General features: G+C 39.0%; 1 protein-coding gene across 1 annotated transcript in view; it reads right to left on the bottom strand.

The window, feature by feature from the left end:
• TRPC5 (transient receptor potential cation channel subfamily C member 5) overlaps positions 1–24933 on the bottom strand; it is a 273683-nt gene extending 248750 nt beyond the window's left edge. The window contains exon 1 of the mRNA XM_079124842.1: positions 24816–24933. The gene's annotated coding sequence lies outside the window, so the exon portion shown is untranslated. The remainder of the gene's footprint in view (positions 1–24815) is intronic.
• Between the last annotated feature and the right edge of the window lie 1734 nt (positions 24934–26667).

Below are 26667 nucleotides of genomic sequence, written 5' to 3'. Positions count from 1 at the left end.
ATGGTAGTGAAGAGAGACCAGATGTACACCAGTCTCTTCTTGCCATTTCTTTAGACCCTGCCTTGTCTTGTTTCTGCTCTCCATGCAGTCAGTGTCTTTATGAGAGAACAAGGGATAGTGGTTGCAAACACTGTTTTCTCAACCTAGAGCAAGGCAGAATGACTTCTATAGAGCCCCTGCTCAATGAAGAAGGAATAATACTGGAGTTTTATCTCCTAGTTTGGAGTTCTTCTCTTAGGTTGAACTCTTTACAGCAGACTTATCCCGGCATTCAGCTAACGGGCCAGGATGAGAAGCAATCCAACACACTAACTTTGGTCCTTTTATCCACCAGCTGTTCTGTGTGATTCCACTGACCAGTGTCAACTTTGATGGGGAACAAAGAAAAACAAATTGATAAACAACACATTGTCCTCATATTTGTGATGCAGTTTTCATGGCTAAAGGATGAGCTCTACTGTGCCCTAGCAGCTGGTGTGAGCAGATGAAGTGGAGGCAGAAGCCTTTGATTCGGTACCTCTGATGTCATAGAATTAAAGAACCAAGGAAAGGAAAAGTAGAAAGGGCCACTCTTAGTCTTGGGACTATGAGAACCTGAAGCATATCCATGATATGATATCATACCCTTACATCAAGACCGAGGTAAAAAAAAAAAAAAGCATCAGATTATCTTGAATAAAAGATTGTGCTTCCACAAATGCTTGAAAATATATTATAGTCCTAACACTTTCATTTTACAAAGGAGGAAATTAAGACAAGAGAGGAGATGGGACTTGCTTAAAGTCTCCCTAAACCTTTAAATTGTGAACATTGATTTAAATTATTACCATTAAAAACTTTTAAGAGGAAGCTGGGCATGGAGGTGCACGCCTGTAATCCCAGTGACTTGGGAGACTGAGTCAAGGCAGGAGGATCACAAGTTCAGAGCCAGCCTCAGCAATTAAGTGATGCCCTAAGCAACTTTGTGAGACCCTGTCTCAAAATAAAGAAAAAGTAAATTAAAAAGGACTGGATATGTTGCTCAGCAGTTAAGCACCACTGGTTTCAATCCCCAGTACCAAAACAAAACAAAACAAAACAAAACAAAGGTTAATAATAGTTAATTTTTGAGTACTCATTATATACTAGGCACTGTTCTACCTGCTTCTTATTTAATTCCCATAGTAACTGTAGGGTAGATATTATTATCCCCATCTTATAAATGAAGGAACTAGGACCTGAGATGTTTTGGAAATTGTCCAAGGTCTCACAGGTAACTGTAGAGTTGGTATTAGAACTCAGAGATTGGCTCCAGAGCTTAAGCATACTATGCATCCTCTCTCCAACAGATGGAGCAGGATTAGTAAAATAAACTTCAGCAAACTCTATCCTTTGAATTCCCTGCTCAAAAAATCACATTGGGTTTTGATTCAACAATCCTTTATCTTGAGTAGCTTCACTGATGTTTAGGGAGTCCCAACTATGGTGAAATGAGAACCTCAACTCACCAACCACACTTGCATTACTACTTATAGACTCTATCTCACTGAGTTTAATCTGCCATTTTGGAAGGTTATTCAGCATTAATGAAATGCATTTGATGCTATTCTGTGCATAACCCATGTAATTATCTCTGCCCTCTAACAAATTTTACACTTTCATTTTACAAAGGAGGAAATTAAGACAAGAGAGGAGATGGGACTTGCTTAAAGTCTCTCTAAACCTTTAAATAGTGAACACTGATTTAAATTATTACCATTAAAAACTTTTAAGAGGAAGCTGGGCATGGAAGTGCACACCTGTAATCTCTGAAGTTGCCATTGGCAGCACAGCTTCTCTTTGCATACTGCTATTTTGGTTGCTAAAGTCTCTGGTTCCATTTCTAGAAATGTTCAAAAACTTTCATATAAAATTAATTCAAATAGTGTGGTTCAGGGTATTCACTCAGTGGGCAAGGTAGTTTTTCAGAGCTTTGGAGTTACATCATGCAGGAGTTTGGGAGATGGAAGGTGAGGAAGGTGTAGAAAAGAGTCCAACAAAGAAACCAATGGTTCTCTGATAACTCAAAAACCCTGTGCCCATTCCTCCCAGTATCAACTCAGTCTAGAGTGTCTGTTTCTCAATTTTCATCTGTGTCTTCCTCAGAACAAGGCTAAGCTAGGGCATTAACTTCATATTCTACAAAATGTCAGAGTAGCTCTCATAGAGAATAGCTATGGACAATGTTGATAGTTCACAAAAGAAACTTCATGGAAATGTTTCAGTCAAAGGAGGACTAAGCAATAATTTTGCTCTGAGAAAGAATAAGAGAAATTGTATTAAGTTCTGAGAAAATTAATTTTTATGGAATCTTATTTAGAATCTGATCCTTACAGGGTTCTGATTGATTTGCAATGCGAAGAATAAAATGACCAAATCTTCAAGCTGAAAGATACTGGACTGAACAATTCCATCTTTCTTCCTTTCTAGTCCTGACAAGGGGCAGAAAAATAGATGTTCCAAAGCTGAGTCTAAAACTTAGAAACATATCTTTGGTAAGGATGTTGTTTTTAAAAGTTTTGAATTTAAATCCTTTGGTTGGGTGTGTCTCTATTGATCACCATCGTTCTCACCACTCCCAATTGTCTCCTACCCAACAGTTTCACACATTTATATGTCTGTTCCCTGAAGAAATTTACCTTTGCAACCCTTGAAAAACAACCTCAGAGTAGTGAAATTTTATACCAATATAGGGACAGATGACCATCTAGGGCCACATGCAGCTATTCATAACTTGAAATGAGAATAAAAGAGACTTCTCTTATGAATTAAAGTGAAGTTTTGAGTAATAATGCCTTTGAAGGATTCATGACTTAACACTTTTCATTACTGATATATATGAGAGGGTTCATATTCATATATTTATTATAATAAGTTATTTGGATATATTTAGTATAATCAGTTACACATTTGAAGTGAAGCACCTTATCTGAGTTCCTTTGTCAAAGACATTGGTGCCTTCTGGTTTCTGTGTCTATTAGGACTGATCTCCCTGGTTTAGGTCAATGTTTCTCTACTGAGGAAATGTATGAACATGTAAGAATTTCCAAGTGGAAGTTCCCACTTGGAAGTATGTTGATGGTAGGAATGACCAAAAATGTATTGGTTGAGAACTACCAACAGAACTTGTTTGGAAAGAATTCCCAAGAAAGGGTTGGTTTGTTAGCTGCAATTTGCTTTCTCTTTGAACTCATGTCTTCACAGATCCCCTGTGACATAAGGAAAATAGAACCTGTCTGTTTTGGTTTTCTTATTTTGTGGACTTATAGATGAAAATGCTTGATGGCTTAATCTTAGCATTCCCCTGGACCCTCCAACAATTGGTCTTTTTCCAGACCTTCATTTTCTGTTTCCTCTTTAGAAACTTCCTTCTAAGATTGAGGGAAATACTTCCTGGGTGGCCTGTGTCCTGATTTGTATCTAATTTAGCTTGCAGGCTGTCAGAACTGGGCTATGACTGTTTATTAATTAAGAACCCACAGGATTTCTTGGATGGAACCAAGCTATGTTTACTCTACAGCCAATTTCATTTTGATCAAATTTGTGCTGAAGGGTATAGGACAGGTGGTAAAAAAGAGAAAAAAAAAGTTGACAGAAGGTATCTTCATCTCTTAGTGAATACCACCAGTCAGCCCTGTCAGATACCACATGGTGCACAAAGTCTATGTGGTGTGCTTAGGGTTGATCCCTAGGTATTACAACAGACTTATTTCTATGGGAGTCCAGGTACAAGTTGAACCGAAGGGATAATGCAAAGCCACATCTGAAGAAGAAAACTAGGGGGAAAACTGAGGACTATATTAATCTTCAGATTTAAGATGAAGATGGCACCTGAAACAGAGCTGAAGCAAAAGAGGAGCTAGGTGGAGGCAGAACATATCAGGAAGCAATCTCCTTGAGAGTCTCTGGCATCTGGTTTTGGGTTAGGGCTGTGGTTGCACATTTAATTCAAATTCTCCAACGAGGCAGGGAAGAGCAACATTTACCAAGGCCACTAATGAACTTGGACACACACAAATGCACACACGCACCTCAGAAGCAAAAGAGGGGGAGAGAGAGAGATTGGTCTAGGGGGAGAGTTAGGGATATAAGCAGAGAGGAAATAGTGGGAGAGGGAGGGAAAGAGAATAAAGGGAAAAACCCAAAAGCAGGTTATTCTGGAGCTAGACACCTCTTTGCTTTCCTTTATGCTAATCCACAATCTGTAAGCAACCCTAAAGTGAATTCCTAATGGGAAGTCATTGAGAATTTTGAATTCGTTCTGTCTAAAACCAACAACAGTTTATTTCAATGATATGGTTGTTTGATTTTACTTTATGAGTTATTGTCATCTTTCTTTTTCCTGTACATTTTAGGTATTCTTCATATCTCCAGGATATCACCATTTAATTAGCACCAATATGCTTTCCTTCTAGACCTGGAATTCAATTGTATTAAGATAGCCAACTTATTTTACTCTTACCCAGCTTCATTTAGACTATTTTGAGTCTGCCAGACAGTAATTTTCTCCCAAAGCAATGTGATTTCTGAATGGAAATATTCTGTTATAAAAAGAATACAAAAATATTAATTGCCTTTCTACTATGTGAAAGGCAATATATTATTTGCAGGGGGTGGAATGAGGGGTCAAAAACTACAGTATCTCAAGAAGTTTACAGTCTACTTGGAAGGAGAAAATGTTTAAACAAAAAATTATGGCTAATAATATTATAAGGGAATCATTAAAAAGGCTAATTGTGATCTTTAGACACCACCCAAGGACTCAGAAGAGGGAACAATCATCAAAAACTGAGAAAGCTAGCAAAGGTTTTAAAATGCTACATAGTAGACATATATGTATGTATGTGTGTGTGTGCATTATATATAAAAATACAAATATATACTATATGTAATATATATATACATATATATGTATATATATATTTGTTGGGTGAGATGGATTTGAGCTGGATCTTGAAAGATGGATAGTATTTAAAGAGGCAATTTAGAGCAAGAACTATATTCTTGATAGGCTACCTGGTGTGAATATGGATAGTATCCCTTGTTATGGTGTGAATATAAAGTGTTGCCTAGAGACTTATGTGTTGGAGGCTTGGTCACCAATGCAACAATATTCAGAGGTGGGGATTTGGAGAAGTGATTAGATCATGAGGGATTTGATCTTCTCAATGGATTAATCCATTAAGGGATCCATAATCAATGGCATTATTGGAGGTGGTGGAGACTTCAGGAGGTGGGGCTTAGTTGATGGAAGTAGGTCACTGGGGGTGTGCCCTGGAAGGATACTTCTTGTTCTGGTCTCTCTTCCTCCCTCCCTCTCCTTCCTTCCTTCTTTCCTTCCTCCCTCTCTCCCTCCCTCCCTAGAGGTCATGGGGAAACATTTGAAGGTTATCAACAAAGGGTAATGTCAAAGGAGGATGAATCTGGTAACTGTGCAGAATGGATTGACAAGGAGAGACCAGAGGCAGTTAGACTAGTGAGGTGGCTCAGGCAGCAGATGAGTGCTATATCTATGGTAATACCAGTGGGAAAATACCATAAGATAGGCAACAAAAAAATGTAGAAGAAAAGTGAATAAGACTTAGTGACTTGATTACATATATGGGTCAAAGGAGAAGTGGAAAGTAAGATGAATCAGACTTGTAGTGCATGAGACCAAGGAACAGTGGCAGCATCCCTGGAAATGTTTCTTCTGTTTGCATGGTGTTGAATGGTGTTTTTGACTAGTTTGCAAATGATGAGTCTAAGATAATTATTTTTATTGACTATTTAAGTCCATATCATTGTGTCTTGGGACTTTGGGGCTTGAAGGGATCTAGAAATTCTGGACTTCCTTGTTTGACTCTGGTCTACAGTCAGGGAAAACCCAGAATCTGACAAATCAATTCCATTGTGCCTTGATTCATCTCTCTTGTTACTTTATTCCTTGCTAGTCTATTGATTCTTCCAAGGCTTACCTTTCTAGGCAATCTATTTAGGGACTGAAAAAGTTTTATTTATTCCCTAAATTCCTCCTCACTCACCTGTGCAGCATTGTCTCTTTGCTTGATTTTAATACATGTCTTTCATGCTCATTTTTGGGCTTTGAGAACTATACACATTGAACTATACACATTTTTGCTGTCTTTTTCCATACCACTGGAGGCACCGGCCCTGGAAAACTAATGACACCTTTATTTTTATTGTATTAATTTAAATAAAAGAGCCCTTTCACCTGTAGAGAAGGACATAGGAAGATTTTCTTTCCCTTTGCTCACAGGGGCTTGGATTTAGTGTTGTATGCTTGAATAAATTCCTTGAAGCAAAAGAGATATCAGGGAAAGATATAGGAAAGGCTGAAAGAATGTCAGGTATCATATAAAGATATGCTTAACATTTTTAAGTATTTACTTATTCCAAATTCATTTAAAATAAGTTAGTTTGTCTACAAACCAGCATACTTCCTGCCTTGCCCAATACATGCACACTAAAAAATAAGATAGGTCTGTGGTCACTTCTGTCACTTATAGGAAAGTAAATGAAGGCAGAGCAAAATTGCAGTTTTAATTGGAACAATGATGGATTAGGAACTAGAGCCCAGAGATGTTGGTGCATAAAATTATAATATATTTTGCTCATAGTTTATTTTAAAAAGTATTTTCATACTTTGTACCTCATTTGCTCTTCATAGCTTTCTTATGTTGTAGATCAGGTAGATATCATTATGTCTCAAGCTATGCAGAAGATAAATTACTTGCCCAAGGTCACTGAGCAATTTAGCAGCAATGTGCTTTCTCCTTATTCTTAATCTTTATTTTTCTCTGAAGAGGAAAGGCTACTGCCAAGCTTTGTTTTGGGTCTCAGTAGTCAGTCAGTCAACAAGGGCAGGGGGTAACTAGAAGAGAAAGTAATTTCTGCAATTTAAACACTATGGAACTGTTGGTGACTGTGCTAGCTCCACATATACCTCAAAACTGGCTTCAGAAATAGGAAGGATGCACCAGGGTTTTTGGCTCAACCCCTTGAGAATTCCCTCTGCCTTATCCAAAGTCACTGACTGATATTTTCTAAGCATCTAAAAATGCATCAGGAATAATCTCCCTAAGGAAAAGTTTAGATACTGTATCACAGAAAGGTAAGTTATCTCTTTTTACATGAAGACAGAGAGTTCCCTTTCAATATAGGATGGACCAAATCATGATCTAGGTGATTTGAAAAAGATCCATCTCACTCACTCACATAGTTTTAATGATTGATTTGTACAACATTGAATATCAAATCTATTCTCCCTCTATTCCTCTCTCCTGAGCTTAAGATTGATGTCAAACTGACTACTGGACACCACCACTGGCATGTAATCTCTCTATACATAATTCAAACTTAGTGTGTCCAATCCCAAATCCATCATCACTCCCATGATACACTACCTTACATATTTCATAACTGTTTTTTGTAATGCCATCTATCCAGTTTTCCAGGCCAGAAATCTGGAAGTCATTCTTGAATCCCCCTTTTCTATTACTGTACCACATCCTATCATCAAGAGCTACCATATCATATCATGCTGTCTTATCATTCCCTTCTCTCCACTCCTATTGCCATTGGCTGGGTTCAGGCCCCAAATGACTTGTGACCAACCAGTGCTCTTGGTTCCAGTCAATCCTTCCCTTGTCACCTCTCTTCTGAGTATTACCCATGTGGGGCCTCTGAGCCCAGTTATATCAGGGAGGAAGAGGGGAGAAAATAGGAAAAATAACTAATAGCCTCAGTAATTATTTTTATATTCCTGTATTTATTTCCTGAGACAACTATTTTGCAACGTTGCTGGAAAGTGTGCCTGCCATCTCAGCTTTGGCAGGCCAATTATATTACTGCTTTAATGATTCCAGAGCTATGTTCCTGAGAGGTCATTGTAATTGCCTCTGCCTTCCTAGCTTGGTGCCAGGGTCTTCCTGTGTATCTAGAGGCTGTGGCTGAGTAGTAGGAAGGTATTCAGTCTCAGGAGTGCCTTGCCCTCTGCCCACTTCCTTCCTCCATTGCTCATAGATCACAGTTGTTGAGAACTACTGCTGGCCCTAAGGAGAGCTAGTAAACTCTTCCATTTTTCCAGAGATGGGGAGGGTAACAGACTCAGAGATGAAGCATGGCAGGTGCATGAAACACTCCACTTAACAGTTGAGGGGTCATGCCAGGTGCATCACCTGGCCATCTTGCTGTCAAGGTCACTATATCCTTGAACCTATTTTGAGAAGTTCCTTTATGATCCTTTGGATCTGAGCAGGGAATTATAAGCATGCTAATGCACAGTTTTTCTCTTTATCCTTAAAATAATACAGTAAGGTAGATGGTGCTATCACCTCATTTTACAGGTGAAGAAACTGAGGCATAGAGAGGTTAAGAAACTTGTTAAAAGTATTGAAATTGTGATCTTTTCATTCCAAACCCATGTATCTTTTGTCATTCTAGGGATGCTTTCTCTGCTCTCCATCACCAAAAAGGGTAGGGATGGGCTGCCTTAACAACCTCCCCTTTATGTACTCCTCTCTGTTTATGTCTTTCTTGATGTCTCCAGTGCCTTCTAGCTGTGGAGAAGGCCTGTGAAGTATGCTATATGTGAAACCTCCTTTCTCCACCCTTCCAGAGCAAAAAGGAGCTGTCATCATCATCCCATTTAATATACAAAGACCTTGATGCATGACTTCCACAAAATTAGGCTTGAACCCTTCTCTACACTTAAAATTTGTAAGGCTTTGGCAAGTAATAATCTCCCTGAGCTTATTTCCTCTTCATCAGTTTAAAACAGATTTGTTAAGTAAGATACTTCATGTAAACTGTATACTATATTTATCATGAGCCAGTTTGGGTGTTAAGAACTTATTTAATCCTCCCAATGACTCTTTAGGACAGTACTACTATTATCCTCATTACAAATGCTTCTAAACTGAGGGTCAGAGTGGTTGAGTGCCTTGCTCAAGGTCATACTTCTAGTAAGTACCAGAGCTAGGGCTTAAGCCTAGGACTGTTGATTTCTGTGGTAGTACTCTTGAAAATGATAGATGGGAAAGTGCTCTGGGAATATGTAGGGCTATCTGAATGCAAAATGGTCCTATATATCCTTTGATAAGACCTTCAAATGGGCCTGGAAACCTCTATGTGGAATGTATACTCATCCGGCCAGGATGAGATGGGAAAAATGCCTGCAGAAGACCCACTTTGCCTAACAAGAGGCTCAAGTGCATATGGAGTCTTTAGAGCTGACCTGGCTAAGTGTCAGCTGAGCTGTAAGTCTCCAGGGGTCTCAGTGGGCTCCATTTTGGGAATACTGTTTCTTCTTTGCCATCTTGATTCCTAGCCAAAGCATTTTTCCCCTTCATCTTTGGGCTCCTCAGGCAATATCCCCTTCCCCTATCTCTATTCTGACTTTAGTTGCCCAGATAGGAGTTGGCCTGTTAGCCTTCTGACTTTACCCCTGGAGTCTCAAAGAGCGCCAAGTCTAACATACCAACTGTTGTAGCATTTGATTTGGATCTATGCCAGACACCATAAAACTTGCATCCTGCATCTTACAATTTAAAAGGGATTTTTATTGTTAGGCTCAGGGTGTCCTGAAAATTACTCAAACATCTCCAGTTTTAGTCCCCATCCTTCAACAATATTATTCTCTCTCCATAAAAGTCACACTTTATGTTCTTCCTCAGAGCTATCCAATGCATTGTCTGTTCTTGTAATGTTCCAATGAGGTCTCAGGGAAAGAAATCCAGAAATATCTGGGTAGGCTATGCCATTGTGAAAACTAGATAACACACCAGGCAGGGTAAAGTTGAGCTATCCACAGAGCCTTCTGACAAGACCATGGCCCCAGGGTCAGTGGTTCCAAAGACAGGCTCTTATGGGATAAAATGATTGCCAGTGGTGGCACTGTGTTCTCCAAGTCTTTTGACACAACTTCAAGTCTTCACTCAACTAAATGCTCCATTTCCAGGATTTATACTTCTAGGCTTTTGAGTACCACTAGAGAAAGTCACATGGCTATACTGACTGATGTTCTGACTTTCCAAGCTCTGCCAAGCCCACAGGCTCATTCTATTCCTCTCAAATCTCCCTGGTCAACTTCCTTTTTGAAAATACCATAGTCAGTGTTCCACCAAATCCCCCTACTCCTGCCTCTCAACAGAAAAGTTGAGATCTCACAAGGGAAGGAGTCCTTGAGATATGGACTTCCTGCAAATCATGTCAAGAGTAGTTGAGGTTTGAACTTCCTCTAGTTCATGTCAAATCATATTCATGTCTAACTATATTTTATTTTTTTGAGGAAGAATTGTTCCTATTCCTTTCTAAGACTAATCTCTCCACCTCTGCTCTTGATCTTCTTCCTCCTACCTCCTCAGGCTGTTGTTCCATTTTCTTTCTTCCCAGATGCTCAATCTTTACTCAGATCTCCCCTTCTCAGCCCTTGAATGTATTTGAATCTTTTAATTAAAAATAAAAATTCTCCCCTCATTTGGAGCTACTTCCTCATCCTCGACTATACTGTGAACATTTTCAAAAGTAGTTTCTCTTTGTATAGTCCTCATTTCTAATTCCTTTTGCCACCCATTGTGATTTGACTTCTATCTATCCCCATGACTCATTTCTACCACATCAAAACAATAATGTTTCTTATGTTCTATGTACCAGAGCCTATGTTAGGCACTTTACACAAATTGTCTATTTGATATTCAAAACAATCCATTGTGTACCATTGTAATCACCACCATACAGATTATGGTAATCTTCTTTGTACAGGTGATGATCCTCAGAACATTTGAGTGACTTGTTCATGGTCACAAAATTTAGTGAATAGTAAGAGTTGGAACTTGAACTGAGGAAGTCTTATAATAGATCCCATACTCTAACCCAAGGGCAAGCAAACTGATACTATAAAGGACTAGATATAAAATATCTCATACTTTCATACTATACACTGTTGTTCAGCTCTGCCATTGTAGTAGGAAAAGTGCATATACAACATATAAATAAATGAGAGTGACTGAATTCCAATAAAAATTTGTGGGCATTGAAAATTGAGATTCACATAATTTTCACACCATAAATAAATTCTTTTGATATTTTCAGGCACTTAAAATGTGAAGACCATTTTTTTCCTAGTAGACCACACTAAAACAGGTTGTGGGTTCAATTTTTCCCATGGGTTGTGGTTTGGTGAGCTCTGCTCTAATCACTACATTATTCAAGGCCCCTAGAATTGTCAAATTCAATGCCTAAAGTTCTTAATACTGATGAACAGTCACTTTTGGTGTGGGGCATTCTCTCATGATTTTGAGGCTATCACTCACTCCTAGTTTTCCTTCTATCTCTATGATGTCTCTCTGTGTCTTCTGAAAGTTTTTCTTTCACCTTTCAATGTTGATATGCAGAAGGATCATAGTTGACCTATTTCTTTGTTTGCTTGCCTTGCTACAGTAATTGGTTCTATTTCCAAGACTAACACCTATTGTTAATGTAGTAAACAGGAGCATGAGCTTCGGATTTGTACTTGTGTGGGTTTGAATCCTGACTCCAATACATAACCACTTGTATGACCTTTAGAACATGCCATCTGTGAGCCTTACTTTCAGTCCTTTTGCAAAAGGGGGATAAAATAGTATTTCCCTCATAGGGTTGTTGTGAAGGTTAAATGATTAACTATTTAGAAAACTCTTAGAACCACGCCTTCCATATAGTATACACTTAATGAAACTTAGTTATCATCATTGTTATTATGTTATTATTATGGGATGTTGACTCTCTAATCTATACCTCTAGCTCAGACTTTTACTTTCAGTTCTAGATCCATTTATCTAACTGCTTATTTAACATTTGTACTTAGATATTCCATTGGCACCTTGACTTCAATATGTTCCAAATCCAACTCATCATCCTTCTCCCACCTCCATATCACTTCACTCTTATATGGTCTTTTTCTTCCATCATTCAACATTCTTATTAACAGCTTTGCTATTTTCTTACTTCACTGACAAAACTGGGAGTCCAATTTCATGTGAGAAAAAAATGAAACGAAATATCTAGATTTAAAGTCAAGATGAGACTGGACATTTTAAATCTCCCACATTTGAGACTTGAGATTAGTTATGTGTTGATTTGAATTTTTCCCCTTCTTGTCTTTTCTTATCTTCTTTACTTCATTTTTGTAAGATAAGTCTCCTCTATCTCCCTTAAATTTGATGTTCTTGTTTCTGACTCCTCACCTTTGATCATATAAATTCTCTCATCTGAAATGCTCCCCCTGATACATTTCTAAATGTCATCCATCATTCAAGGTCTAAAACACCCATGAAGTCTTCCTGACTTCTCTAGTCAATAAAATAAGGTATATTTTAAACTGAGTACTTACTTTTTAAAATTGAATGTCATTATTACATATTTCATGCTTTTTAATGCTTTCTGTCAAGTCAATAAATTGCATTATTTTGGTAGATTATATGCACCCTAAATTCATAGAGCATAACATGTTTTTCTTGCTAATTCCCTATAATGCCTTGCTTAGGTCAAACACTCTTTCTTTTCTTAAATTTTTTACTTATTTTTTCATACATGTATATAGGGTAATAATGTCTGTCTTACAACCTACAGTCCTTCCCATCCCCACTGCCCCACCACTCCCCTCACTTCCCTATGCATAATCCAAAGTTCCTCATTCTTCCCTACCCACCCCACACTATGGATCAGCATTTGCTAATCAGGAAAAAAAAAAAAAAAAGAAAACATTCAACCTTTGTTTTTTTGGGGATTGGCTTATTTCACTTAGCATGATATTCTCCAGTTCCATCCACTTACCAACAAATGTCATAATTTCATTCTTCTTTAAGGCTGAATAATATTCTACTGCAAACGTTCTTTTTCTGACTCTTTTCCCTCCACTAAATGTGGATCACAAGGTTAAACTTTGTCTAGTTTTCTCTCTCTTCTGAATTTCTTCCTTGGAGATTTTAAATTTATTTTACAAAGATCAAATTTTGTATACTTATATCTATGACTTCCAAAATTTCATCTCAACTTCTAACCTTCCTCTTGAGCTGTAGTGCCACAACTCAAATATTTTTGTGGGTCATTTTTACTAGGCTGCGTCACCCTGACTCCAAACTTAGTACTATATTGAAATCTCAACTCGCTGTCTTCCCCTCTCACCCTGATTTCATCTTTTCTTATGGCATCATCATTTATTTTAACCTGGATAAAAACTGTTGTCATCTTTGGCTATCTTCACTACACATATACAGTTGTTCACCACAACATACCTACTGTCCTTTCATAGTATCTTTTACACTCCATTTTTTCTAGGTTGACCTCTATGGTAATAATAATAATAATTATGACTCCAATAGGTAACATAGCGAGGTATTAGGAAACATCTTTTTTTCCTTTTGGGAGGTTATTTTAGTTAAATGTAACATTAGGATTCATTCTAACAAAATTATAAAAAGCATGGAATATAATTTTCTCTAATTCAGTCTTTAGTACTTCCCCTTTCCCTTCCTCCCTCCCTCCCCCTGTTCCCTTCTCTGTACTCTACTGATCTTTCTGGTATTTGTTTATAGTTTTTTAAAATCTGTGCCTTGTGAATATACATAATGGAGAGATTCACTGGGGCATATTCATATATGCACATAGGAAAATGAGGTCAGATTCATTACAGGGGTACATCTTAACCTACTTCAACTTCATGGCATTCCTGTAAGGTAAGTATTTTTAATAGCCTCTTTTCATAGATGAGAACATTAAGTTTGAGAGTGGCAGAATCAGAATCACCTAAATTACTTGGAACCCAGGCTCTCTACTTAACCACAGTGCTATAATCTCATGCCTAGATTTCTATTATTGTTTCTTAATTGGTATGCCTTTATTAATCCTTCCTATATACCATTTTCTGAATATTCATCCTCAAACATTGCTATCATTATTTCATTTCATTTCTCATTTCAAAATCCTTTTGTATTTCCTTTTTGGCCACTAAATTAAATGCAGCTACAATTTGCCACATAAAGCTTCTCACAACCTTAACACAATCTAACTTCCTAGTTATATATCCTAGACATATCCCTGGGCAGATGCCCATGAATGGCTTAAATCATAGTACCTTACTCGGCCACACCAGGATCTCTCTTCATCTTTGCTCCCATCATCTCACTCACTTCTGACAATGTTTAAGTTCCTAAAGGGAAAAGGATGGGCACGTATGCCTGCCCCACAGCACCTTAAGTGATTGATAGTAGGGACTCAATTACCAGTTGGAGGATTGAATGGTTTAATTACTTCTTAACACTCTCCTCTTTTTTTCTCTCTACTAGCCTTATCATTTTTCTCTTCCCTGGCATAATTGTCCCACGACAAATGAGAAAACCTTCTCTTTTGTACAACAACATGTTTACTCACCCATTACTGCTTCATCATCCTTTTCCTAGTTTTATTCCAAAACATACATTTTTATCTTCTTGTCAATCTTTGTTTATTGCTTGGTGTTTATCATTAAACTAAAAGCCACTAATCTAGGAAGAGTTTCTGGAGATGACCACTGTGTGAAGCAGAAAGAACAGTTCAAAACATAAAGATCTGGTGATTCTTGAGGTTATATATTTTAGGCAAGTTGTAGACTCTCAGACCATGTTCAGCACTAGCTGGGGTCCCCAGAGCACTATATCCATAAGATGTCAATGGAAGTGACAACCAGGAAACTCAGGTCCAAATCCTGAGATGCTACAAATCTCCAGAGTGTTCATGCATCTCAGAGAGAAAACATTTCAAATTCTACTGGAGTTTTTAGTTTTACTTTGGACGTTTGCAACTATCCAGCCATTTCTATGCATTAGAAATAGAGACTACAGGGTCTGGGGTTGTAGCTCAGTGGTACAGCCCTTGCCTTGAAAATGTGAGGCACTGGGTCAGTCTTTAGCACTGCATAGAAATAAATAAATTAAAGTATTTAAAAAAAAAAAAAGAAATAGAGACTACAATGCCAAGGAGCACAATGGAATTCCCTTAGAGTTATAAAGAATACATTCAGGAAAGTTGAGATTTTAAGTGTTGGCAGAGATTTGTTTATTTATAAGGATTTTGGAATATATATATATATATGTATTTGGAATATATATATATATATATATATTCCAAAATATATACACAAAAAAACAAAAAACAAAAAACAAAAAACATCTGGTCAGTGGTTGCAACCATTGAAAGTAATATTAATCAAACTTTTTGACACTGAACCACAGCATGAAAAATACTTTACATTGGGCCCAGTATGCATGAAAACATATACATGTAACACACACTTATACACAAATGGCACTAAAATAAAAGTATCAAGAAATAGTACTCACATTTTCTCTTTTAATCTGTTTCATTTAAATATAGTGGTTATATCATGCCTTTAATCCTAGCGACCTGGGAGACTGAGACAGGAGGATTGTAAGTTCAAAGTCAGCCTCAGCAACTTAGCCAAGTGCTAAGCAACTTAGCAAGATTCTGTCTCAAAATAGAATAAAATTAAAAATGGGCTGGGGATGTGGCTCAGTGATTAAGTGTCCCTGAGTTCAATCCCTAGTACCAAAAAAAATTACTGGTTATGAACTACTAAACTGATTTCACAGTACATTAGTAAATCATTACCAATAGGTTTAAAAACACTGGTTAAAGGGATAGAACCACAAAAGATGATAGGATGTTCTGTTTTGTGCTAGGAGAAGGCAAATGTATATTGCATTCTACTGACATACTGAAAAGAAGAAGTTCTCAAATTGCTACTAAAGGCTAATATCTATAGTAAGTATGGAAAAATAATTAACTCTGTTATACTGGTTTTACTATCAGCTTTACTCAATTTTTTGTTTAAATGAAACTTGTCATCCTTATTTTTGGTGCCTATTGCTATATAAGATGCTATCTAACTATATGTTAGTTCTGTTTCAATGTTTATAATTATGTAAGGGTTCCATGTTCTTTTGCAAGATAGATAGAAGTTTTTGTCATTGCTTTAAAAAGTTATTTATAAATAAGGTATTGGGCTTATTTATACCAAAATATGATCGCTTCATTACTATATGGAATAATAACAAAAGCTGTATTTCATGGATTTTCAGGGTCTTTCCCTGTGCACTGTGGGTCTCTTCCTTTTCCTTTCCCCCTTCTTTTCATTTTCCTCCTCCTAGTCCTCCTCTTATTTTCTTCTTTTTTTCTTTTTTCTATTATCTTTCTCTCTCTCTCTCTCTCTCTCTCTCTCTCTCTCTCTCTCTCTCTCTCTCTCATTTGTATGTTCTAGAATTTCAGGACTCAGAATGTTCAGATAAAATTAATCAGATACATAATAATACTGAGGCTTTGGGGTTATATAATGTACAGGATGTTCAGGTGAATATCACTGAGCCAAAGGTAAAAGCATTTAAAAACTATGTGAAGTCACCAGTAGTTTGGATTACTGATTGGTCCAAAGATCTGTGCCTTAATGTGGATGTTAGTTCTTCCAAAGTTGCACTATAGTAAAATGTAATTAAAGGACAACATGGACTTCAGTTGTAGTGTGGGAAGTTTTGTTATAACATGAATATTTTTCTATATACCTATTCATAGTGGCTTATATTTTCATTTAGAAGTTCTAGAGGGAAAGAAATCAAACAGGACTAGAGTGGTGGCAACCACACATATGGGAAACAGTGGGAGCAAGTTTTTAAAAATCGAATACCCTTTCATACATTTTGACTTTAGAACCATGGACATAAATTTCCTATTAAAATCTTAAATGAATAAGAAAAACACAAAACAAAATGCAGCAGTCTCCCCTTGTCCATGGGGGGATACATTCCAAGACATCTGCTGGATGCCTTAAACCATTGATAGTACCAAACTACATATATACTATGTTTTTACCCATACATACATACCTATGATCAATTTTATTTTATAAATTAGGCACAGAAAAAATTAACAACAATCTCTAATAAAGAAGTAGAACAACGAACAATATATTGTAATCCAAGTTATGTGAATAAGGTCTTTCTCAAAATATCTTAGTGTATTGTTTCACCTTTCTTCTTGTGGCGATATGGGATGAAATAAATAATGCTTATGTGATAAGATGAAGTGATATGAATGATGTAGGCACTGTGAGGCAGTGTTAGACTAATATATAAGGGTTCCTTGAACACAAGCACTGTGATGCCAGAATGGTTAATCTGATGACCACAATTGCTAAGTGACTAACAGGTGGAGAGTGCATATGTTGTGGCTATGCTAGATAAAGGGATGAATCACATCCTGGGTAGGACAGAGAAAACTGCACGTGATTTCTTCATGCTACTCAGAATGGTGCACAAATTTAAAATTTATGAATTTCTGGAATTTTCCATTTAATATTTTCAGACTCAGGTTCACCATGGGTAATTGAAACCATGGAAAGTAAAGCCATGATGGGGGAATACAGTATTGCCAAATAACCAGAAGGAAAACAAAGATTATAACCAAAGAGCTTTCTGATAATGAGGAGGCAATATAATGTAGGCCAAGGGAGGAAATGCAAGATTTTGAGGAAGAGAGCACTATGTTCCAATTCTGCCTGTGCCATTTACTAGCTGTACATTATTAGGCATGCTGCTTCATTTGTCTCATGCTATTTCATCTGTTAATGGGAATAATGTACATCATCTAGACTGTAGTGGAAATAATTTAAGATCATGTATTCGATGCTGGAAATGAAGTTCAGAGGTAGAGTGTTTGCCTAACATAAGTGAGGCCCTGAGTTAGATGATCCCCAGCACTGGGGGAAAAAAAGGTCATGGTTTGTAGCACTCACCACATAGATTATAGTAGGTATGAAATGCTCTCCTAAATATGTCAATATCCTTATCCCCATTAGTTGTACATATGTTATATTATGTGGCAACAGAGATTTTTCAGATAGAATTAAGGTTTATAATTAGCTGACTTTGAATGGGGATATTATCTTGGGTTTTCTGGGGGGACCCAATGTAAGGGCACACATATACACATGCATGCACACACTCGCATGAGTGAATATAATTAACAATAATGCATTATGTATTTCAAAACAGTTAGAAAAGAGAATTTTGAATATACTTTCCATAAGAAAATGATAAAAGTTTAAGGTGATAGATACATTAATCACCTTGAATTGATAAATATCCAATGTATACGTGACTAAAAACATCACATCTACCTTGTAAATATATATAAATATCATGTTTTAATTAAAAATTAAAAAAACAGAAGAGAAAGGAATAATAGAATTGGAAAGGTAGATGTGTCATAAGAAATGGAAAGTGTGTGAAGCATTCAACTGGCCCTTGCTGGCTTCAAAGCAGAGGAACTAAGGAATGTAGGTGGCTTTTCAAAGCTAATAACAGCTCTCAGCTGACTGCCCACAAAGCAAAGGGGACTTCAGTTCCACAACCTCAAGAAAGTGAATTATACCAACAACCTGAATAAAAAAGGAAATGGATTCTCCCCTAGAACTTCCAAAGGGAATGCAGTCCTGTTGACACCTCGATTGCCAAGTGATCACTATGTCCAACTTTTGACCAAGAGAACTATAGCAATAATAAACTTGTATGGTTTTAAATTTATACCTAGACAGTACTAGGTTAATAAGTATGTGATAATTTAATTTGAGAGCAATAGAAAACTAATATAAAGATGTTAAAAAATTGATAGTACTTGCTATTATTTATTTAGGGGGATTGCAGAAATACTAGAAATTAGCAATGTCTATTGTCTATGAATATTGATGCTACACTAATCTAATCCTTTTGAAAATCAATGCATGTTGGGCAACCTCAGTTCCAATAGAAGCTGGAGGTTTCAAACATGCCAAAGGACTGGAACCCAGAGGTTGTGTGTCTGTCTCTGTGTCTTTGCCGTCAGGCTGCTCAGATTTCGTATGCCAATCAATAAGTCTTTATAGAAGCAAGTGCCTAGTGATTTTATTAGAATTTATATAATATATTAAACATATAGAATTATTGGAATTGGAAATACTGTACCTCCATCATATTTTAAAGACTAGAAAATTGAGTAGGTAGAAAACACTATTGTTTGGAATAAGGTAGGAGTTACCAAATTTTTTCACCTTCATTTTTTGAGCTTTAGCTACCGTTTCATCTGTAAAACAAGAACAATAATATACTTACTCTATAGGGTTGTTGTGAGAGCTTAAATGCTATAATGCATATAAAATATTTGGCATACAACCAAATAGTCTAGATATTAACAGTTGCTGTCGAGCTGGCCTTTATATAATGTGTTGACATGGTACATGGTAAAGTATTTCTTATCTAATAGCAAGTCATTACTTCCTGGAGAAAAAAAATCACTGAAGCTTAAATATACATATATATATATATATATATATATATATATATATATATATATATTATTTTGCCCCTTCTGTGGATCTGACTTAGGGATCATTGGGCCAAATTAAAAAAATATTTATTGAGTTTCTCTGCTGTGCCTTTACCTACATCATTTATTTTACCCAAATTATCTCACATCTATCCTATGAGGTAGGAGGTACTATTCACCCATTTTACAGATTGTTATCAGGTCAGAAAATCAGTAATATTTAGTTCCTAACCTAGAATGCTATTTTAGTCTTGAATTGTTTCATGTGTGTGTGTGGGTATGTGTATAGTGCTTGTGTTTCCTCACTACTGTTTTGGTTATTTTGATGCATACCTCATAGAACAGGGCCACTTCTGACTTCAGTCTAGTTCCATGAAGGGATTTTATCATGGGCACCTTTAATTCTTTCTAAACGATGTTTGTTTGGAGGTTTCCATTATGTTCAAATATATGTTACTGTTGTACATCTTTCTTCTCTCTGTGGAAAACCCAGTGTGATTCACAACAATTAGAAATAGATGCTTGGTGTCCTTAGATATCTCACCCAGTGGCTAGTTTTCTAGAAAACAAAGTTATTGACCAAACCATGAATTATAATAATATTTTCTATTTATTGATTGTTCATTATATGCTAGTGCCTTATAGTGTCTCATATATGTTTCGTAACAACTCAACATGAGTGAATGCTGTTATTAATCCTATTTTACTCATGGGGAATCTGAGGCTCAAACACAAAGCACCAGAGTACTGTGTACATGTTTACACAGCTAGTAATTTGTCAGCACAGCCAGGGTTTGAATTTAGGTCTGTGAGAGTTCCCAAACCCTGGTTCTTTTGGCAAACAGAACAATCCTTCAGTCTGACTTCTCTTGAATGAACTCTCTTACCTACCCTTAAGTCCTTTACACTGGCTAATAAGAGAAGCAGACACAGGGAAAGCTTGTATTTTTATTTTTAAGTGATAAACCACATGACTTGTCCCTACATCCCTAGTAGGTAATTGTTTATTTTCAAATGACTTTCACATGCTTTTTTTGAGTAATTTCTAGCCAACTGCTTCTTGGACTTTGCTATGAATATGAATCACTGGAGGGCTTCATTAAAAGCAGATTCTAACTTAGTAGGTCTGGAGAAGGGCCTGAGATTCTGCATTTACAGATAGCTCTCAGAGGAGTCTCTTTTCTAAGTCAGCGATGTCCTTGCTATAATATGGAAGTTCTTCGTATCATCCTGGCAGGTACATTTGCTCCATAAACACTGCACCCTAATGTATTGTGCCACTGGAGCTCCTTGGACTAAAGTAGACATGTTTGCATTGGCCTATTTCCTTAGATCCTAAAAGAAATTGTGGTAGGATTAATGGAAACTAAGCAAGAGTAAATAATAGAGGCAAGTGACTATGACACTCCTGCAAACTTTTCATCTTCTCATTTCTGATATAAAAATCATCTGCCTTGTCTTCTATTTCCTTTGTTTTAATTTTTCAGGAAATGTGTATGTTTGTGCACACCCATACTCACACACAGGCATGTACACACACATATGCATTTGAAGGTGTTGATTCTGAGACTGAGAACAGAAAGCAAGAGACAAAGTCATTGTATTCTACCAGGTTTCATTCCCCAAAACTACTAAGGAGCATCAGAGACTGGGATTTCTAGGAGTCTTGTTATTGGTAGTATAAGCCAGATCAGCTACATAAATATGAACAGCTAAAATTTTGTCATGTTTAATTCTGACCTCCACCTGAACATACTAGCTGTAGGCATATGTTGGAATATGTCATGCTTTCTTAGCTAGCAAGATAGGTGTTTGTGTGTGCATGTTTGTGTGTATTGAAGAGAGGTGGTGGGTGAGAAGGTGAATGACAGAGTATGGCAATAACATGTAATATAAACATGCAAATATAAACATTAAATGGAATTAGAAGGTTATGATCTTGGTAAACTTGGTTTTTGATTTTTCTAAATTTATTGGAATGATAGCCAGAGAGCTTTAGAAAATTTATTTTGTACCAATAGACAGTCCTGGATTCTGGCTTTGCCTTTGTCAAGCTAGATTTAGGCAAGCTATTTCTACTTCCTGAGTCTTAGGTTCTCTCTAGGTGAAAGGGGATTGGACTCTGCCAAGCTCCTTGCTTTCTCACCATCATTTTTTCTTTGCCTCTCCTACGGCAAAAAGCTGTGGTAATTGCACTGGCATCCAAGAGCCATCTCCTCAATGGGTAAAGGAGAACTAAACCTAGGGAACTTGCAGAATTTCCTTGACCCAGTGACTACAAGTTTTGTTTGACCTCACCGGCTTTTAATTTTAAAATCATCTGTTCTCACTCAGTTGAGGATGATGTACATGTTTGTTTAGGAGACAACAGTTGAATCATTCCAGAATCATTCCTTGTTGGCAGGATAGGTCTGCTGGTCTCACTGGACAGTTTGAGGGGCCCATTCACAGGAGGAAAGCTTCATGAGTTTTAGAAAGCATGACAATATAGATACATCAGTTACTAAGCTCTGGACATGATGGCTAGCCTCAGTTTAGCCCTGATCTGGAGTCGATTAGCTGCAACTATAGCCTAGAATGGAGCATCAATTCCGTCTGCAGGCTGAAAACTTAGTCATACTCCTCCTTGGAAACCTAGAAAATCACTGAGCCAGATTAGTTGGTGGCATCTTGGGGCGTAGGGCACCTTGAGGAGAGAGACCTTGTCCTCCCTTTTCCCCCACTAGCTAGCAGAAGGCATCTATCTGAATGGCTTAGTGTACTCATCTGAAAACATGAACATTTGGTGGAGGGAAAGCAGACAGAAATGCTTCTTTGGTTCTTCTCCTTCAGTTACGGAATCATGGCAAAAAACAAATTAGAATATTTGGCAGCAGGCTTGAGGGAAATAGTGTGGCACATTTGAAATATTCATTTGATAATTAAGCACCTGAATGGTTTGTAGATTGGAATTCAATATGCTAAAATGTGAAATGAGATAACAACACTGAAAACGCACTCCAAGGTTCCCGATTCCCTGGTTCTAAGGAATTCTATCACTGTTTACTCAGTGTTTACAAGTCAAATTTCAGGCAATTTTAAGGTACTTCACATATGAGTTGATTTTCTGAATCGATTCCATTCCCAGTCAAAGCAAACACCTGGATAGTTTTCCTTCCATGTGTTTCAAAACATCTTTGGTTCTCCTATTTCTCTTCTCTTTCTCCCTTCTGCATCTCTAATTTCATCATCTGGCCTTCTCTAAACACTGTGGTTCTGCATGTCATTCTTGTTTTAGTTGTTAGCTCTAGAATGACTAGACACATAGGATTATAGCTCTTAAAGTTGGAAGGGATGGTAGATATTATCTGATCCAGGCCACTAAGCTGAAGCATACACTGAAATCAGGTGAATCTGTGGGCTACATTGATTCCAAATCCCTGCACCTGCCAACCTCCTTGTCTTATGAGTAACCATAGGCTGTGGCCCATTTCAGCAACCAGATACATCAGCTGGAACAGAGCAAAGACCTACACCTTAAGCTTCATTCCTGTTGATACTTTGAGTTCTTCCCCAATCATGAAGCTATTACTTCTTTCCTATCTGTCTGCAATCTTGTCTTTGCTATGTATGGCAAAGTGTAATTTTAACCTAAATAGATATTTGCTTATGATTGCCCCCCAAACAGTAACAAAATAGACACCTTTTCAGATCCTACTTGAGTAATCCCCATTCTGCTCTGTCTCTCAGCAGTGAGCATTAGAACAAATTGCCCAATGCAACATAAACAGTCTCGCTTAATGCAGAATCTGTTTCTCTCATTTTCTGAGTTGGAAGGAGGCAATTCATTGTATTTCACTAACATCGTAATAAATGGAAAGTTCAATAGAAAAGCCTGGATGCTTTGGAAGCACAAATTCGAATCCCCCCCTCAGCTATAGAATCACAGAACCCAAACTGTATGGGGTTGATTGGAGTCCTTGAAAAACTACACACACACACACACACACACACACACACACACACACACAATCACAAATCTACTGTATATATAGTTACATGGTTTAAAAGTTTATGATAATAACACCTCCCTGGAACCAAAACGTAGATTTCAAGTGGCATTCAGTTCTTTCAGTCTCGCAAATGGATCCTGTGTTTTCTTTATCTCAGGCTAAACATTTGCTTTGAAATCAACTTGGTACTATATGAATGTATTACCATGCTTTTCAATTCAGAATAAGCATATTTTAAAGACTGGATGAAAGGCACTATTTGACATCATTTAAATCTCAGCTTTTTCAGAGTTTATGAGAAATGAAACATGACATAGTCCATCTGTAGATCATCAAAAAAATCTAACAAATCAACAATAGAAAATTATGAATGCTGATATATAAACATGTCATTCCTACTAAATGCCATGAAGATAAATATATGACAATAGGAAAGTGTGTCTGGGTGCCATATGAACGTAGCAATTATTCCTCATTTGAAGCCATGGCTAACATGCTGTCTCTAAGGGGAGTATTATTGATTAGTATGTGTCTCTCCTACTCATATAATAAACTCGGGTAAAGTTCAGAGATCCTGTCTTCTGGGCTGGTTTCCCAGCACCAGGCTTCCATAAGGGAGTGATAACCTTCCTAAACACTTGGCTATCACCACGTACATAACTATGGCCCAAAGAGGCCAGGTTGGTTATGGGAAAAAACCAAAACCAAAAACCAAAAACCTTCTCCCAGTCTCATTTTCAGAAACCATGAATAAAGATCAGGATCTGGGAATTCAGTTCAGTACTTGCATATGTGGGACATGATCATGACCATTTGTCCAAGTCAAAGCCTGTCGGGGAGGATTGGGAGCTGTCCACTTTGGAGCACAGCGATTCCCCCTACTCATTTGCATTTCCTGGGTTTTTAAGGAAGCCAGGCAAATGAATCTGACCCTTTCTTAAGTTTGAAGGATGCAAAAACAGAAAGAAGGTGAATGAGGGGCTCTGATGGAAGACTGCTATTGTTGAAAGAGCAAGGATCCTTATCCTACACCCATCCCTTGCCCATTTTGAGGAGGCCTGGGAGCAGGTTGGGGGGGGAGCTTAATATCTACCCAAGGATGGAGCAAATCATTATTCATGCAGTGGTATGGTAAACCTCTAGTTTAGGAGAGCAGTAACAGTAAAAAGGATGCTTTTAATCATCACCAACAGCATTTTGTCCTAGAACCCTTAAAGCCCCGGTTGCATCTCTCTTGCCCAGTGTCCCAAAACAATCTGTTGCTGGCCTCTCCCTGCTCCCCACCACCTGGAGCTCACAGCCCATCAGCCAGCCAGCGCCTCCCAGTTTAACCAACCCAGCACCTTCATTAAACCCGCACCTTATCGCCCCAAATGTGGCGAAGCGACGACTTCGAGCAGCCTGCCAACTTACCCCCGGGCCAAGTGGTTTCCTCGTATCTGTGTAGTCTGGTATCCGTGGACCACAGCGCGTGGTGCGGCGGCAGCCTTGCTGGACTGGTCCTCCGCGGCGCAAAAACAGCAGCCGCCTGGGACAGCCGGGGGGGCCTGGAGGCTGCCAAGTGAGTGGGCGGGTGAGAACAGGGAAAGGGGCGGGATGCAGAGAGGGGCACAAGTACTGGCTCCTACCTTGGTTTCCTTTCCCCCTCTTCAGTTATTCTCAAAGTTCCGGACTGGCCAGACCTCCTCACCTTTTGCCTTCGCCAGCACCCCGAAACTCTTTGCTCCACCCGTGCCCCTGCCCCGTTCTCGCTCGCTTCTTCTGGGGCTCTCTGACCCAGCCTGAGCCCCCTCAAATGCTCACACTCCCTTCACGCAGCCAGCCACACACAAAAAGCAAGAGAAGAAACTGACACGGGGAAACTGACAGGGATAGCTGACACGGTGATGTGAAGCGGGTGTCGGGGGAGAGAGAGAGAGAGGGAGAGAGACAGGACCGCATTCACACTCTTACACGCACACTCAAGCACTAGCTGTTAGGCATCGGCTGGTGGGAGTCCCGGCCACCCCTCCAAATCCCTTTTCTAGACCAGAGGTTTCTGTCCCCTTCTGCTGCTGCTTCTGGAAAATGCTATACAGCGAAGGGGAGAGAAAAGCAAAGAGGGGTGGGGAGGGGAAAATCAAGGAGGCGCGCTCTCTTTCTCCTCCCCACCCCTAGCTCCAAAAATGTCCAGCCCTGAGCTCTTTTTCCCCTTTCTGTCTGCCCCTAGCTTCCCTTTCTTCTGCTGCTGTTCTCTTTCTCCCTCTCTTTGGGGTGGCTGCAAGCTGCGGAGAACCCGTCGCGGTTGCGATGTGTATGTGCGGTGTGTGTGTGTGTGTGTGTGTGTGTGTGTGAGAGAGAGAGAGAGAGAGAGAGAGAGAGAGAGAGAGAGAGAGAGAGAGAGAGAGAGAGAGAGAGAGAGAGAGAGAGAGATGAGTCCTGGTTGGCAAAAGCACCTCTCACCTCCCCCAGTTCCCGGCCGAAGCCTCGTTTGCTCTCCTGGCTGGGGCGGGTGGGGCGGGGCGGGGGAGGCGAGGAGGGGGGAGGGAAAGAGGGAGGACGGGGCAGCCTGCAGGGGCAGCAGCTCCTGCCTTCTTTGCAGCTCCGCGGCCAGGGGTGGAAGGAAGCTGCAGCCGCAGCCCCAAGTCAGCCCCCGCTGCCCTGTCCCACCGTCTCATCTCTCCCCCCTCGGTACGGAATTTTCTGTTTCGTTCGTTTGCTTCCCCAGACCTCCCCCTCCCCTGGGTGGTGGCAGAGACGGGAGGGGAGAAAGGGGAGGCTGATCGCCGGTGAGGGTAGAGCGGACAGGAGCGCCTAAGGGCTTCTGGCTTGCAGAATCTCACCTTACCCCCGGGATTGAGTGCCTCCTGCTTTGGGCAGTAACCTCTTGCCCACTTAACTCAACCCTGGCTCTGGGCTGGGGGTGGCCAGGCTGCACTGGCAGCCACGGAGCATCCTGGGGGAAGGGGAGTCGAATTGATAAGAGTGCGGACGGGCAGTTGGTGGGACAGTGGAACCGTGGGACCCGAAATCATCAGGGGCTGACCTGGGTCGTCACTGATTGGCTTCTGTCCGTACCCCGGTTAGTTTAACCTAGCGCATGCAATGCCACAGTGCAACCTATTTCTCCCAAAGGTGACCCTCTCACCATACAGTCCTCTCCCAAGACCCAGCCTAAATTGAAGCAGTAAGAGATAGTGGTAATGTAGGATAAGGGGCTAAGTTACTTAGTGTTGGCAGTGGTGTTGGAGGGGAGTGAAGGGTGGTGTTACTAGACACTTGGGCG

This window comes from Sciurus vulgaris (genome assembly GCF_902686455.1).
Source record: "Sciurus vulgaris genome assembly, chromosome: X".
Taxonomy (NCBI): Eukaryota; Metazoa; Chordata; class Mammalia; order Rodentia; family Sciuridae; genus Sciurus; species Sciurus vulgaris.
Note: the sequence above shows the minus strand (reverse complement) of the source record. Positions and strands in the feature narration are given on the sequence as shown.